Here is a 16,742-nt window from a genome sequence, read left to right as displayed (position 1 = left end):
TCCCTATTTCATTTCTTCTTACAGAGGAATAGTATTCCATTGCATGTATATATGACATTTTGCTTATCCATTCTTTATTTGATAGACACTTAGACTGTTTACATATTTTACCCCAGCATCATTTTTTGAAAAACACTATTCTTTCCCAGTTGAGTGAATATGGCAACCTTGTCAAAAATCAAATTGGCCATAGATGTGAGGGCCTATGAACTCTCATATCAATTTCATTAGTTGATATGTCTATGCCTGTGACAGTACCATGCTCTTTCAACCACTGTAGTTCCGTATGGCAGTTTGAGATTATTTTATGAATCCCAAAAAGAGAAAGGTTATGTTTGTAAACTAATCCATTCCTCTGTGTGTGATATTCTTTGATTGCATTAAATTCAGTTGATGGGCCTTTGATTAAATTACCTTTTAAGATTGCTTTAGGGCTTTTATTTCAACTATGCCAGTAAGTTATGACTCAGGTTGAGGCCTGCCCCCTTGCTAGGCCTAATATAAATGGATTCAAATGGACAGACAGACACAAGAAGAGAGAGAGCTCTGCCATTTTTGCTCCTGTCATGTTACAGAAAGGAAAGGCTCAAATAGCTGAGGGCCCAGAGCCATTTGCCTGACAGTTTACAGCTGAACTTGGGAAGAAAGCAGAACAACCCAGACTGATATCGGAGGCCCAGAAAGAGAAAAGCTTTATGCCAGCTGAAATTGGGAAGAAAGCAAGTGGAACAGCTCAGCCTGAGACAGGAAGCCCAGAGGGGAAGGCCAGGCCAGGCAGAGATCACCTACCATCTTTCTTCAACACATGACAGCTGACTTTAGTGAGAAAGCACCTCGAGTTGAACTTTTCATGGCCTTGGAACTATAAGCTTTTGCCCCCAATAAATCCCCATTTTAAAGCAAACAGATTTCTGGTACTTTGCATCAATACCCCTTTGGCAAACTAAGACACTGTAATAAGCTTTAATGTTAGGAAGTGAGTCCTACAATTTCGTTCTTCTTTTTCAAGATGGTTTTGGGTTTCATGGTTCCTTACCCTTCCAAATAAATTTGACGATTGGTTTTTCCATTTCTTCAAAGAAGGCTGTTGGGATTTGGATTGGGATTGCATTGAATCTGCAAATTGCTTTAGGTAGAATTGACATCTTAACAACATTTAGTCTGCCAATCCATGAACATGAAATGTCCTTCCATTTATTTAGAACTTTGATTTCTTTTACTAATGTATTGTAGTTTTCCATGTATAAGTCCTTTACATCCTAGACTAAATTTATTTCTATATATTTAATTCTTTTAGTTGCTATTATAAATGGATTTTATCTTGATTTTCTGCTCAGATAGCTTATTACTAGTGTATAGAAACATAACTGATTTTTGAACATTTATTTTGTACACTGCCACTTTACTGAAAATTTTATTGACTTTAGTAGCTGTTTTGTAGATTTTTCAAGACTTTATATATATACATAGGATCATGTTGTGTGCAAATATGAAAGTTCTACTTCTTTTTCCAATTTGGATGCCTTTTATTTCTTTTTCTTGCCTAATTGCTCTGGATAGAACTTCCAATAAAATGATTAATAACAGTGGTGACAGTGGGCATTCTTGCTTGTTCCAGATCTTAGAGCAAAAGCTCTAACTCAATAGTCTTTCACTATTGAGTATGATGTTAGCAGTTGGTTTTTCTTACATGCCCTTTATCGTGTTGAGGAAATTCCCTCCTTCTTTCCCTAGTTCTCTAAGCATGTTTATCAAGAAAGCATGCTGGATCTTGTCAAATGCTTTTTCTGCATCAATAGAGATATCATGTAATTTTTTTTCCCCCTTCATTCTGTTAATATGGTACATTACATTGTTGTTTTTTTTTTAATTTTAAAGCACCCTTGCACACCTGTGATATATTCCACTTGAGCATGGTGTATGATCTTTTTAATGTACTGCTGGATTCAATTTTCTAGTATTTTGTTAAGGATCTTTGCATCAATATTCATAAGAGAAATTGGTCTGTAATTTTCTTTTCTTATAATATCTTTATCTGGTTTTGGTATTAAGATGATGTTGGACTCATATAATGAGTTAGGTATTATTCCCTCATCTTCAAGTTTTTGTAAGAGTTTGAGCAGGCTTAGTATTAATTCTTCTTGAAGTAATTGGTAGAATTCACCTGTGAAGTCATTTGGTCCTGAGCTTCTGTTTGTTGGAAAAGTTTCAATGACTAATTCAACTTCTTTGCTTGTAATTGGCCTACTGAAATTTTCTGTTTCTTTTAGAGTCAGTGTTGGTTGTCTGTTTTCTAGGAATTTTTCCATTTCTTCTAGGTTGTCTAGTTTATTGGCATACAGTTGTTCATAGAATCCTCTTATGATCTTTTTAATTTCTGTGGAGTTAGGAATAATGTCCCCCCCCCCCTCATTTCTTACATATTTTTATTTGCATCCTCTGTCTTTTTTCCTTTGTCAGTCTAGCTAAAGGTTTTTCGATTATATGATCTTTTTAAAAACTAACTTTTGGTTTTGCTATATATCTCTTGCTTTTTATTCTCTATTTCATTTATTTCTGCTCTAATTTTTATTATTTCTTTCCTTCTGTTTGCTTTTGGTTAGTGTGTTGTTCTTTCTCTAGTTCACCTAGTTGTTAAGTTACATCTTTGATTTAACTCCTTTTTTATAATGTCAGCATTTAGAGCTATAAATCTCCTTGTCACCACTGCCTTCACTGCATCCCATAAATTTTGATGTGTTATGCTTTCATTTTCATTCATCTCAACATACTTACCAATTTCCCCTGTGATTTCTTCTTTGGCCCATCGATTGTTTAACTTCCAAGTGTTTTTGGATTTTCTAGTTCTCTGTCAGTTGTTGATTTCCAGTTCCATTCTGTTGTGGTCAGAAAAGATGCTTTATATAATTCAATATTTTTCAATTTATTGAGACATATTTTGTGACCCAACATGTGGTTTATCCTGGAGAATTACCCATGTATACATGAGAAGAATGTGTACCAGCTATTTCGGGGTGTAATGCTCTGTAAATGTCTGTTAAGTATAGCTCATTTATCATATTATTCAAACTGTTTCCTTATTTTTCCTCTAACTAGATGTTCTATCCATTGCTGAAAGTACTGTGTTAAAGTCTCCAACTATTACTGTAGGGGTGTCTATTTCTCCCTTTAGCTTGCCAGTGTTTGTCTGATGTATTTTGGGGCACTGGTGGATAGGTGCACATTTAAGATTCCTATTTCTTCTTGGTGGATTGACCCTATTATTAATATATAGTGTCCATCTTTGTCTCTTGTAACAGCTTTTGACTTAAAGTCTAATTTGTCTGATATTACTATAGCTACCCCAGCTCCTTTTTGGTTACTATTTGCATGGATTATCTTTTTCTATCCTTTCATTTCCATCCTATTTGTTTCTTTGGGTCAAAGATGAGTCTCCTATAAACAACAATAGTTGGATCATGCTTTTGTTTATCCATTCTGCCAATCTGTGTCTTTTGATTGAGGAGTTTAATCCCTTACCATTCAGTGTTACTACTGTAAAGATGTTACTGACTTCAGCCATTTTGCCCTTTGTTTTTTGTTTGTTTGTTTTGTATGCCATATCTTTTTGGTCTCTTCTTTATGGCAGACTCCTTTTTTGTATAGGTTATCTTGTGCGATGCATCTGTCTAACTCTTTTCTCATTTCTGTTTCTGTACATTTTTTACATATTTTCTTTATGGTTACCCTGGGGTTTGTATTACATAGTTAATTGCATAACCTAATTATTTCAAATGATACCAACTTAACTTTAATAGCATACATATTTTTCTGCTACCATATCCTCCTGACTCCCCTCTTTGTGTACTTTCTGTCCCACATTATATTTTGTGTGTCCATTATCAGGAAATATGACTATCTTGTTTTCAATTTGTATTCTAACTCTTACCAAAATTAAAGATTAGAGTTATATATTGAGGACACAGAGGTAATGAGTTTTGTATTTACCCATTTAGTTACTTTACTGAAGGTCTTCACTTCTTTATACTGCTCCAAGCCACTCTCTCCTGTCTTTTCCTTTTAACCTGGAAAACTCCCTTAAGCAATTCTTGTATGGCAAGTCCTTTAATGATGAAATCTCTCAGTTTCTGTTCCTCTGTGAATTTTTTTTTAAAGCTTCCCTTAATTTTTAAGGACAATTTGGTTGCATAAAGAATTTGGGGCTGGCAGTCTTTCTCTTTCAGTATCTTAAATATATCATACCATCACCTTCTCACTGCCATGGTTTCTGATGAGAAATAGTCTTATAAAGGAGCTGTTGTGAGTGTCAAATTGTAGGGTGCTTTGTTTGTTTGTTTGCTTGCTTGTTTGGTTGGTTGGTTGGTTGGTTTTTGCTGTTTTCAGAATTCTCTTTGTCTTTGTCATTTGACATTCTGATTAGTATGTGTCTCAGAGTAGTTCTATTGGGGTTTATCCTGTTTGGAGTATGTTGCTCTATTTGGATATGTATATTTATGTCTTTCATAGATTTGGAAAATTTTTGACCAATATATTCCACAAATATACTTTCTGTCCTTTTTTCCTTCTCTTGTTCTTATGAAACTCCCATGATGTGTATGTTGTTAGTCACTTCATGCTGACACTCAAGCCTGTTAGACACTATTGAGTGATCATTTTCAAATATAAATTTTATCCAAGCAATTCCCTATTTAAACCTCTCGGTGACTCCCTAGTCCTCTTAAAATATCACTCAAAATGTTTAACAAGAGTGCTCATTTGGCAGCACACATACTAAAATTGGAACGATACAGAGAAGATTAGCATGGCAACTGTGCAAGGATGACATGCAAATTCATGAACTATTCCATATTTTTCTCACTGATATGAATTAAGCAAATTGAGCAGACTCACAGATCTAGAGTCTGGAATATAGGTTTATAGGAGACAGAAAAGGAGTAGAGGGTGGCAAGCTGATACCCATATGGGCAAAATCCATGATAAGGTGGAAGGATGTAGTTGTACAATGGATGAGCATGACAATGGTGCAGTGATGTGATTGGGTCCAGTGGTGCTGGTCTGTGAGGAGGAGTAGGCTGGGGGGGAGGGGTGTTGGATTGGACTATCCATGAAACTGGAGGGAGGGCCAGGAGAAGGAGAAGGTGAGCTCTGGGGATTTGTAGGTCTGTGATTAAAACTACAATGTTGGGAAAGTTCTTTTGGCAAATATGGTAGGGGAGGGTTACTGGCATATGGTGTTGGATGTGGGAGGATGGGACAGGGTGCACCTGGGGAAAGCTTCTATGGAAGCTTTGTCATAGTGTGCTATATCAGTGGATTGAGACACACACAATAATCAAGAAAATTTCAAACTCCCATCCTGAGGAGTCCTGCTATGTTTTCAATTGGAGGGACAAGAATCACTTGGGAACATAGTCAGTGCCCAATAAAAGAAAACAGACCAATATGTCAAGCCCTCAGTATTATTGCAAGTAACTATGCATCTTATTCTTCAAAAATTGAAACTTAATGATTACCATATTTTCCAATGGGAAGGGGAGGGAAGAATAGACTAGATGGAATGTAGGGCAGTTTTAGGGCATTAGAATTGTTCAGCACGATCTTGAATTAATGGATACAGTCTGCTTCAAATTTTGTCAAAACCTATGAAAGTGTACAATCCAAAATTTAAATGATCATGTAAACCATTGATCACAGTTAGGAGCAATGTTTCAATATTTGTACAACAATTTTAACAAATGTACCATCCACAGGTAAAATGTTATTAATAAAAGAATCACCTGTATTCTCTATGTTACTTTTCTGTATTCTAAACCTTCTTTGAAGATAAAATGAAAAAAATAAGACACGGGGGGGGATATATGGAAGAAAATGTCACTGTACATACATCTTATAGTGATGAAAGACATAATGCCTAAAAATTTTTTTTATTATTTCAAATTGTTTTACTTTTTTGTATTTTATTGGTTATTTTTTAAATTATTATTTAATTTTCTTAATTTCTTAATTCTTAATTCTTAATTAAGAATAAATTTCTTAATTTTATTCAGTTATTTTGTTGGCTTCATTTTTGGAAATGTTTTGAATCACAAAAGGGTCACAGCAGTGGCAGGGGAAGATCACTGCTGTGGGGTGTCAGTGATGTGGGGATGCATAGAAAGGTATTCACCTGCGCATGCCTCTAAGACATATGAATATGTTCAAGTGTTCATGGGACATTGTCTCACTGAATGGAAATCCACATAATAACCAAAAGAATATTGAATTCCCATCCTGGGGAGTTCTACTACATTTTCTAATAGGAGTTGTCTAGGGAAGGAAGACAGACCATTATGCCAAGCCATGATTTTGATGATTTTACTTATGAACCTTTTCTTATGAAACTGAAATTAGCCTAGTATTATACACTACCTAAGTGTTGCCCCCTGAAAACCTCCTTATTGCTCAATTGTGGCCTTTCTCTAAGCCAAGCTCAGCATATAAATGCACTATCTTACCCCCAGTGTGGGACATGACTCCCACAGATGAGCTTCCCTGGCACCATGGGATTATTACCAAGCACCAACTAGCAATACATCTGGAAAAAGACCTAAACTAAAAGGGGGAAATGGTAAATACTAAGGAGATTTTATGGCTGACAGATTTCAAAGTGAGTTGGGAAGTCATTCCAGAGGTTACGATTATACAAGTCCCAGCAGGATCTCATTGACTGCTATAGTAAACAGTGCTTCAAATAGCGGGGCTCCTAAAGGCACCAGAGATATCCAGAAACTATATGCAGGGCAGACAGCTCAGGAATTCGGTACCTTGTCTGTGGGCCTTACTTTGGAATTTATGCTCCCCAGTGTAACACTGTTAAATCCATTTATAGATTCTCTATATATGGTTCCTCTGCCCCCTTTATTTGAATGTATAATTAGCAATACACTTGATAAATATATGTACCAGAGACTTAAATCTTTGATCCTTCCGTGTGCCAGTTGAGCCCTGAATTTCAGCAGAGTTACAACACCTAATCTCCAGTTCAATAGCCACACCCAGGACAACTAATGAGATAATGATGAACAATGCCCATCTCAAGGAACAGAGAGCATCTGCAACTCCATCCATCTGCTCCTTGGGATCTAATCTCCCTCTCAAATGGAAGCAGAGTGGGCATCACCATCTCCAAATTCTCAAGATTGTGGCATGAACAATGCACTAAAGTAGATTTATTCTTCTATAGGCTTATTGTTATTCCAGCAATGGAAGAACTCTTATCACTGATGTAAAGGCAGTGGCCAACAGAGCTTCTGAGCGATAGGACAGGGAAGAATAGGAGTAATATGGGGGCAATTTTGGGACATTGGATTTGTCCTGCATGACATTGCAGTGAAGGATACAGACCATGATATATTTTGTCATAGCTTACAAAATTGTGGAGGACAGAGTGTAAACTATAATGTAAACTGTAGTTCATGGGTTCTTCAATTCTAACAAACATATCACACTATGAAAGGAAGCAGTTAATGTGGGAAAGTATGGGATGGGGAGGGAGTGGGACATATGGGAATCCCCTATATTTTTTTATGTAACATTTATGTAATCTAAAGCTTCTTTAAAAATTAAAAAAAAATCAATTAAAAAAATGTTTAACAAGAGTCTATATGATCTGACCCTTATCTCCTGTGGCAGTTTGATATTATTTATGAATCCCCAAAAAGAAAAAGATTATGCTTGTAAACTAGTCTTTTCCTCAGTGTGTGATACCCTTAGAATGCATGAGATTCAGCTGACATGCTAAGATTAGGGTTTTGATTCAATTATGTCAGTAGGGCATGGCTCAGATTTGAGTCCCTGCCCCTTGGTGGGCTGATATAAAAGGACACTCACTCAAGAAGAAGAAAGAATTTTGTCAGTTTTGATCCTGGAGTCCTGGGGAGAGACGAGCCTTTATGCCAGTCTACACCTGAGATTAAAAGAAACTGGGCCTATGGAGCCTTAAGAGGAAGAAGAAAGGAGTGACCAGGCAGATATCACCCACCATATACTTCAATACATGCCAACAGACTTTGGTGAGAAAGTGCCTCTTTTGGTACCTTGAGTTGGACTCTTTAGGGCCTTCTAACTGTAAGCTTCTACCCCAAATAAATACCCTTTATAAAAGCCAACAGATTTCTGGTACTTTGCATCAGCACCCTTTTGGCTGACTAATACATCTCCTTCTCCAGATCCCACACTTACCACATTCACACAAGATACCAGCTGTTTCTTACTTTAGGGCCTTAATATTTACTGTTCCCTCTGCTGGAATAGGTTATTACAGAGAGAGAAGAATGCTTGGTGGCAGGGAGAGGGTATGCCTCCTTCCCTCCCTCACTCTGATGATACTCTGGAAGGGAAAGAGAGACATATAAATAAGAAAGTTTCTAAAAGCTTTGACAAAAGTATAAAAAGATAACATGAAAGAGAAAAGACATTTCTTCCTGGATTATGGTGAATGATGAGATAGGAGAAGAAACACGATCAAGTGGAGGAATGGATACTAAGCAACCTCAGGTAAATACTGCCTACCTCAAAAGTTTGCTACAAATAATTTATTCAAGAATGATTCATTTCTGCCTTCAATTGAAGAGGAGGGTTTTTATGAACATTTCATGCATAAATGAAACACTAGAATATAGAATAATTAGGGAAGCACTTTTCCCTACCAGGACAGGATTATAGTGCAGAGGTCAGAATGCAAACAATTCCACTATAAGCCTGAGAAATGAAACAGAAAACACGTAAAGTACAAAAATACACACTGTTTTGGCCAGTAATCCAAGTTGTCCCAAGTTGGCTTTGATGATGCATGTCTGCTTAAATAAGTGAAGAGAGAAGAAAAAAATTTGTGTGCTCTCAAAAAGAGAATCTGTGACCTTTCTACATATGCCTCTTCTGTCAATTATACAGAAACTGCCGTTGGTGTGCTAGGGTTGGAGACTTGAATCTCTGGACTGTCCATGTGCCAGCTGGTCCTTCGCCTCAGCAGACTTGCAACTCCTATCCTCTGGTTTGTTGGACTCACCCAGGTCGGCTAACAGGGAAGTGAAGATGGTCGACCACCACACCAGGGAACCAAGAGTGCCTACAACTGCAAGCAGGAGAATTGCATCCATCATTCATGTGGGATCTAAGTCCCCTCTCAATATAGAGGTGGAGTGGACATCACCAGTGGATTTACTGGTACCCTACTGTAGAACTATTGTGACTATTAGTGGAAGAAATTGTAGCACTGAGGTGGAGAAAGTGGCAACAGTAGTTGCTGAGGATAGGGAGAGGGAAGAAGAGATGTGATGTGGGGGCATTTTTGGGACTTGGAGTTGTCCTAGATGATATTGCAGGGACAGATATTGGACATTATATAACCTGCCATAACCCACTAAATGTACTGGGGGACAGTGTAAACTACAATGTAAACTATTGTCCATGTGGTACAGCAATGCTCCAAAATGTATTCACCAAATGCAATGAATGTGCCACGATGATGAAAGAGGTTGTTGATGTGGGAGGAGTGGGGTGGAGGAGGGGGTATATGGAACCTCATATTTTTGTAATGTAACCTTTTTTTAAAAAATTAAGAGATGGTAGAACCAAAAAAAAAAAAAGAAGAAGAATCTTAATGTAATTTAGTGTTTCATGGGTTTTCTCACCTCTTTTAGATTATTGCTATTCCGGACAGAAAATCAATCAGATATGCCTGCCTCCTCAGGCATAAACAGAAAACAGGCCCTTTTTATTTATTAATCTTGAGCCACAAATACTATTTAGGTAATAAAAATAAATGCATGTTATTATCCCCATTAGTAGCAAATGCACATGTCTGTCCCAAAGTAACTTATCAGTGATCTTAATTTCATCAATGTTTGTTAATAGCTAAGCATTGATCGTGGCAATAATACTGGTTGACACTTAAATAAATTATCTACATAAGAGACTATCACATTTGGAAGGGATTTTATCAGTATTTATTTATTTATTTATATTTCTCTCCCCTTCCCACCCCTCCCCCCCCCATTGTCTGCTTTCTGTGGCCATCTGCTGTATGCTCTTCTGTGACCGCTTCTATCTTTATCAGCAGCACCAGGAATCTATGTTTCTTTTTGTTGCGTCATTTTGTTGTATTAGCTCTCCGTGTGTGCGGTGCCATTCTTGGGCAGGCTGCATTTTCTTTTGCGCTGGGCGGCTCTCCTTACGGGGCACACTCCTTGCAGGTGGGACTCCCCTACATGGGGGACACCCCTGCATGGCACGGCACTCCTTGCACGCATCAGCACTGCTCATGCACTCCTTGTGCACATCAGCACTGCACATGGGCCAGCTCCACACGGGTCAAGGAGGCCCAGGGTTTGAACCACAGACCTCCCATGTGGTAGGCGGACACCCTATCCATTGGGCCAAGCTACCAGTGCAAGAAAGTACTTGTCTTTGACTTTTCAGGTATATCCATGGCACACGTTTCCTTTGATTATGTGGCTGTATATGAAAGAAAGAATAGTTGATGGCACATTATTCCAAGTGTGTTGATTTAGCAGATTATTTTTAAGTACATCCATTTTAAACTACCATTTTTTCCATCAAATTCTGGTATAAAGTGGCCTTTTTTAAAAAAAGAGCTCTTGTGACTATAAATATACACTGACAAATTACATGGAGAGTATCTCAGAAAAAAGAGGTCAAATATCAGAGACTAGTATTCTACAATTTTCAAAAGACAGTCACAAATACATGTTTACGCATATTGTTCCACTCTTTAATTTGTTGAGATACTACCATTGGAAGAAAGTCCACCTTCAAGTAGAAGCCTAATTTCCTGGTTGCTGCCTGGCCTTTCTGTAATATACCAGACTTGGAAACTTAAAGAGTAACATCCTCTTTGCATTAGGAAAAATCATTGGTTTACAACTAAATCTGACTGAACTAAGTACATTACTGTCTTCCCTTTCTTCTTCTTCTATTAGAAACAAGAAAAAACTTAAAAGCAAAAGGATCTGAAAAGCGCTCACTGCTGGGAGGAGAAGCAGCTCTGAATTTGGCAATTTGTCACCCTGACATTTACTTCCTGATGAACACCAGTTCGCTAAATTTTGCAGAGAGCCAGACTAAGTGTGACAGAACTCTCTGGCTATTAGCTGAAGAGCTCTTAAGCACAGGTATTCATTTGGATTGTTTTTTTAATAATGGAAAATATGATACATGCAAATTATGTGGTGGGGAAGCATAGCTGAGGCTATAAAGCTTAATTTTTTTTATTAAATGAGAAATGTCCACAGCAAAGCACCCCCAGAAAAAACTAGGTTTGAGCTGCCCTCTTGATGCCCCCGATATGGTGGGTTAATATAAGTCAAACATCTCTGTTAATAGACAGTAATCAGTTTCTTCAATCAATACATTTATTTTTTGTCTGGGGTCAACAAAAATTAAATTATCTTAGACGTAACAGTTTTCAGAAATAGAAGGGTCTCAAAAGAAGTAAAGCAGCTGAGATATACAAAGTAGTATCACTTTTTCTACTTTTCTATACCTGAACTGAGCTTCCAGTCCCAATTTTCACTGGAAGCAGATATAATTCCACCATTTCTCAGTTCATTTCTCAGTTCATTTCTCTTCCATTCAGGGTTTTCTCCCTTGCTTACTCCCAAGTGCCATCTAGATTTGGTAAAAACTTATGTAGCATCCCAGTACCAGGCTGTGGGTAGGTTGGGTGCACTGGGTCCTTGTGCCAGCCTCTATCTTTGCCAACCTCCACTGGAATGTACTTAGCATGTGCTACCGAGGCCCAAGGCCCAAAGCCCACCATAAACTCTACTTCTCTGTCCAACCCTCTGCCTTGCTAATTTCAACATCTGCACCTTCTTTGGGCACTTGGGGATTCTAATCTTCTTTTCCATGCCATATGCCACACCTTCTGGGAGTGGCTTCAATATCATCACCAAGACACTTCTCATAGCTACTGTTACTCTACCACATGTAAGCGTTCAGGCCCATCTTCAAAACTAGTATCCCCTTTGGCTACATTTTGGAAAGCAAGAAATTGTCCCTTTTGTTGCAAAATCCTCCAAAATTTACCAGGGGCTTCCACTCATCTGGGCTGATTATGAGGCAAGTACTCAGCCCAAATCTGCTATACTTTACCTTAGAAGAGAACTACTGGAGAAGCCCATAATATAATTGGAGAAGAAAGAAAAAAGAAAGGGAAAAAGAAAGACAGAGCGAGTCTTTTCTCTCTTCTGGAATTTTGTTTTTCAATTGGAAACATTACTATTTAGGACTGGCAGGCATCCACATACATAGGATTGCTCTGAATAAAAGTTTGCTGACTTTTTAAAAATATCTAGTGGTATATAATGTTTCTTGATTTTGAAATCAGGAAGTTGTTTTCTGAACATTATATCTTTCTTTATCATTTCAGTATATCATCATCTGATAAGGCCAAGCAAGTGGAAAGAGAAGAAATCAAGATGTCAGGAGGTCTGGGGCTTTGTCTTAGTTATGTAATGAACTAGCTGGATGATCTTAGCCAAATTATTTTACCTCTCTTGACTTTGGCTTCATCTACAAAATGATACAGATCTGAATATGTAAGCTTCTTTTTGTTATGGTACTCTGTTATTGGAAGCTGAGCTCTGAGCTCAAGGCTAAAGAATATGCAGGCATGTCTGGGCATATCTGGCAGACTATTGTGGCAGCTGGCCTACTGGCCACTTGCAGGAGAACCCAGATGCTTCTTGGGAGAGTTCCTCCCTGTGGAAGAGGAAGCCAGACTCCAAGAATCTGACACAGCAACAAAGCCTTAGTTGACAGAAAGGTGGCTATTTTGAATGTGTAATAGTGTTTATCATTCTTATTTATCTAGCTCCATGTCTAAGTTCAATGAGAAGCAAGACAGTTGTAAATATAAACTGAGAAACTAAGTAACTCTGAAAAATATGAGGCCAAAACAGTGTTTTGTGACCCTTCTAAAAAATCTCAGACACAAAAGGAAAGTGAGTATTTTCTCCACTTTGTCACATTCCAGAGCAGAAGCCCACAATGTTTTAGTGATGTTGGGTGCAGGCACAGTGGTGTCCAGAGGGGATGGGATGCTCACAGAGCAATAGTTGTGCCAGGTAGGACATGGCAGTATCCAGTAAAGAACCACCAGAACTTGGCAATACCTGGCACGAGATATGTCTAAGGATTCCCACTCACCTCTGAGAAGCCTGACAGAGGCTTGAGGACCTGAGTGAGTACAAATAATGCACAAAAATTACTTTTGACTGGCTCTACAACATATATTTTCCCTTCTTCTATTTACAAAATCATTATTTTTCTTGAGGAAATCACTTATCTCTCATTCTCAGTTCTTGTGGTTTGGATGCAATTGACCCATTTCCCAGATCCAGGGGCTGACATGACTCTGAGGAAAGGTCAACTAATATATTCCCTCCTTTTTACCCTTGTGACTACATTAGGGACTGGTATGTAGGCAAAGTCAGGCCATGAAATAAAACACAGGACTTTTTGGAACTTTTGAAAAAGAGATGCTCTTTTTTTTCACTTGGATTGTGAGCAATAAGGAAAATGGAAGCCTAGAGCTGCCAGAATTTGATGCAATGCAAAAAACTATCTGAGACAACTAATAAAGAGGAAAATAGGCTCAATGGTTGTGGAAAAATTATGGAAAACTTGGTAAGGCAAAACATTTAAATGGCATCTCCTTTCAAGGCCATATAGAGATGAAAGCCATCCAGACATTATCTAAGTAAGCAAACTTTAGTATAAATTACTCTTCACAATTGATTAAAGGAAGTAAGAAGTCCCATGTTAATTAAAGGTATTTGTCCTGTAGAAATGCAAACAATGTCTATGCAGTAAAATAGATAATCCTAAAGATTACAGTTTATTGCCCTTTTGGATATCAATGCGATTTTTCTAACCCAGCAATTTTATCCTAGCATACCACTATTAAGTTGCCTATAAATATGTAGCCTCTCAGGAAGTAGACGTGGCTCAACTGATAGAGTATCCACCTACCATATGGAGGGTCCAGGGTTAGATACCCAGGACCTCTTGACCTGTGTGGTGAGCTGGCCCATGTGCAGTGCTGTAGCATGCAAGAAGTGTGGTGGGCGCCCCCACATAGCCCCATGTGTAAGCAGTGTGCCCTGCTAGAAGAGCCACCCACATGAAAAAAGCACACACACACAACGGCACAACAGAGTGGTGCCACACACAGAGAGCTGACGCAACAATATGACACAACAAAAAGGAGATGCTGTTTCCCGGTGCTGCCTGACAATGCAAGTGGATGCAGACAAACACGCAGCAAATGGACAGAGAGCAGACAACGGGGGGGGGGGGGGGGGGTAGGGGAGGGGAGAGAAATAAAAAATAATAAATCTTAAAAAAAAAAACACCTAGCTTCTCAAACGATTTGGACCAATTTTAATGTTTTTCTGGATCTCTCACTAATTAAAGAATTAAATAAAATCTTTGACATGGGCTCACTGTGTATTTGCCTAAAATTCATGATTTTGCTTTTTATAAGGTTATTCTTTAATGCAAGCGATGAAGAAAAAAGAAATAGAGGACATGTCCTGATAACTTCATTTAAGTGCCTGAATCCTACACTCTTTACTTGTGGACTCCATTCTTGGAGTTGATATATTCCATTTGGGGGGTAAGCCATTGTGAGCTGGGTTTCAGTTGCTTGTATCCATTAGAATGATGCTAAATAGTCGTGGGCTCTGTAGCCAGGAAACTATAGCTTAATACCAATTTGAGCACAGATCCTGGTGAAGCCTAGGAAATATATGATTACATGCACAACAGCATGGCATATTTAAATAGAATTTTTTACTCTCCATTTCATCTGCGGTCCCAAAATTAACAAATGCTGTTTTGTACAAGGCACACTGTTAGGGCTAAAAAGATAATTCTGAAAACCAGTTTTGTGACTCTTTGCTAACCATTAGCTCTAGCCCATAAAAAGCAGTTGGAGAGACAGAAAAAGTGGGATTTTGGAAAACTGGGCTGTGTGGAGTATTGTCATTATGCTCTGAGTTCCCCATCTTATGAAGGATAGTTTGAAGCTATGTTCTCCTGACCACAGTCAGGAACCACTCAGAAAGCCCAATATGTGGACAGGTGTCTGAATCACAGCTGAGAAATATAAAGGGATAAGACTGTGGCTGGTTATGGCTCCAGCAAAGAAGTGAAGTGAGGTTACTGCATTGAGATTGGTCTGTGTTCCCAACGTTAGTTAGGGCAAAAAATGTAAGACGATTTTCTGTGGATTCGATATGGGTTGTGCACAGGAAAGATGTTGTGTAGTTTTCTTAGATCCTGTTTAAGATGACCTGACAGTCCAAGGGGATCTCAGCAGAAAGAACCTAGAAGAGGCCTCCTGGGTGCGTGGGAGTAAAGGAAGAAGTCCTAGCAATTCTAGCAATTAGATGGAATCGATGCCTTCCCCTAGTAACAAGTTGATTTCATGCACGAGATCCCAATACTTAGGCCTTCTCACTTGGTTTCGTCATTGGAAGCTTTTTCTGAGACCACAGTTTGTAACGAAAGGATGACAAAAAATTCATGGGCTTTGGTTTATATTTCATTTTATTGGATAGGAAAAAGGAACTTCAAACTTCAAAGTGTGTTTGAGTGTGCTGCATAGAAGCTATATAAAGTTGTTTTCTCATCACACTCCATTAGTCCTGCTTGGTCAAAGTAACCATTTCATATCTTTGAAGTCATTTTGCCTTGATTATTAAATGAAGATTATCCCTATTAGTTAAATGTTTTTGAAATCAGGGAGTATTTTGTAATCAGTGTGGACATTTACTGCTACAACAATAGTGTAATGGTTTTTCTTACTAAAAATACATTACTAAGTTGATAGTGAGCCTTAAAATAAAAGAAATATGATAATATGGCAAAGGGCTGCAATCTATTAGCACCCCATTCCTACACCCATGTCAGAAACTGTACAGATTATATTTTTATAATGAAATCTGGCAGCCTGACCAAGGTGCAGTGACCTTTCAACTGTTATTCAGGTAACAACTACATTTCTAAAATCCTAACAACTGCATTAGCAGGTACCTACACTAGCAAGTATCTGATGTCACTGTCGTCAGATGAGGTGACAAACTTGTAATTGGCTAAGCTGTCTGCAGAACTCCTAAGCTCCAAGGTCAATTTTGGCAGCTTTGCTGTCAGAGAACCCAAATATCAGCACTGACCTCGTCTCCCCCTGGCTCAGGGAACAAGGAAGCACAGGACACCAGAGAATGCCTGGGCCAGGAAGATTTCTTCAAGCACGAGGGATGGAGTGATGGTGACAGATGGCCAGAAAGCTACCTGAACAGAACAAATCTGTTTTGTTCTATTTTTAGGGCAACAAATGAGGAAAATGTATTGCATGGCTATTTAGACACCTGTAGCAACTCTTTCTGAGTAAGGTAAACAGTGCTAGCAAAGCAAACTGGTTCCTGTTCTTTAACTCTGGGTCTATCCCCGCCTTCCAGTCAAGTGCTATATCAATTCCCTTCTCGATTAAGTCTTTCTGAGAAACTCATGAGCCATGGACCAGCAGTTCTCTAAAAACCCAGTGGGGGAGATGTGGGTAGGTGGAACAGAGGAAGTTTCTCTTTGATTAACTCTGCCTCTCCCTGCTCTGCCAGGTGAAATGGGTGAATCCTGCTCAGTCCTTTCCAGAGGCTACCTTGCACCCTGGCACCTTC

General features: G+C 38.5%; 1 non-coding gene across 1 annotated transcript; it reads left to right on the top strand.

Moving 5' to 3' along the window:
• Positions 1-4,747: 4,747 nt before the first annotated feature.
• Positions 4,748-4,853, top strand: LOC111765799 (U6 spliceosomal RNA). Its single transcript, XR_002798029.1, has one exon. It is a non-coding gene; the product is annotated as a U6 spliceosomal RNA (small nuclear RNA).
• Positions 4,854-16,742: the final 11,889 nt, after the last annotated feature.

Source organism: Dasypus novemcinctus, chromosome 1 (assembly GCF_030445035.2).
Source record: "Dasypus novemcinctus isolate mDasNov1 chromosome 1, mDasNov1.1.hap2, whole genome shotgun sequence".
In the NCBI taxonomy this organism is placed as follows: domain Eukaryota; kingdom Metazoa; phylum Chordata; class Mammalia; order Cingulata; family Dasypodidae; genus Dasypus; species Dasypus novemcinctus.
Note: the sequence above shows the minus strand (reverse complement) of the source record. Positions and strands in the feature narration are given on the sequence as shown.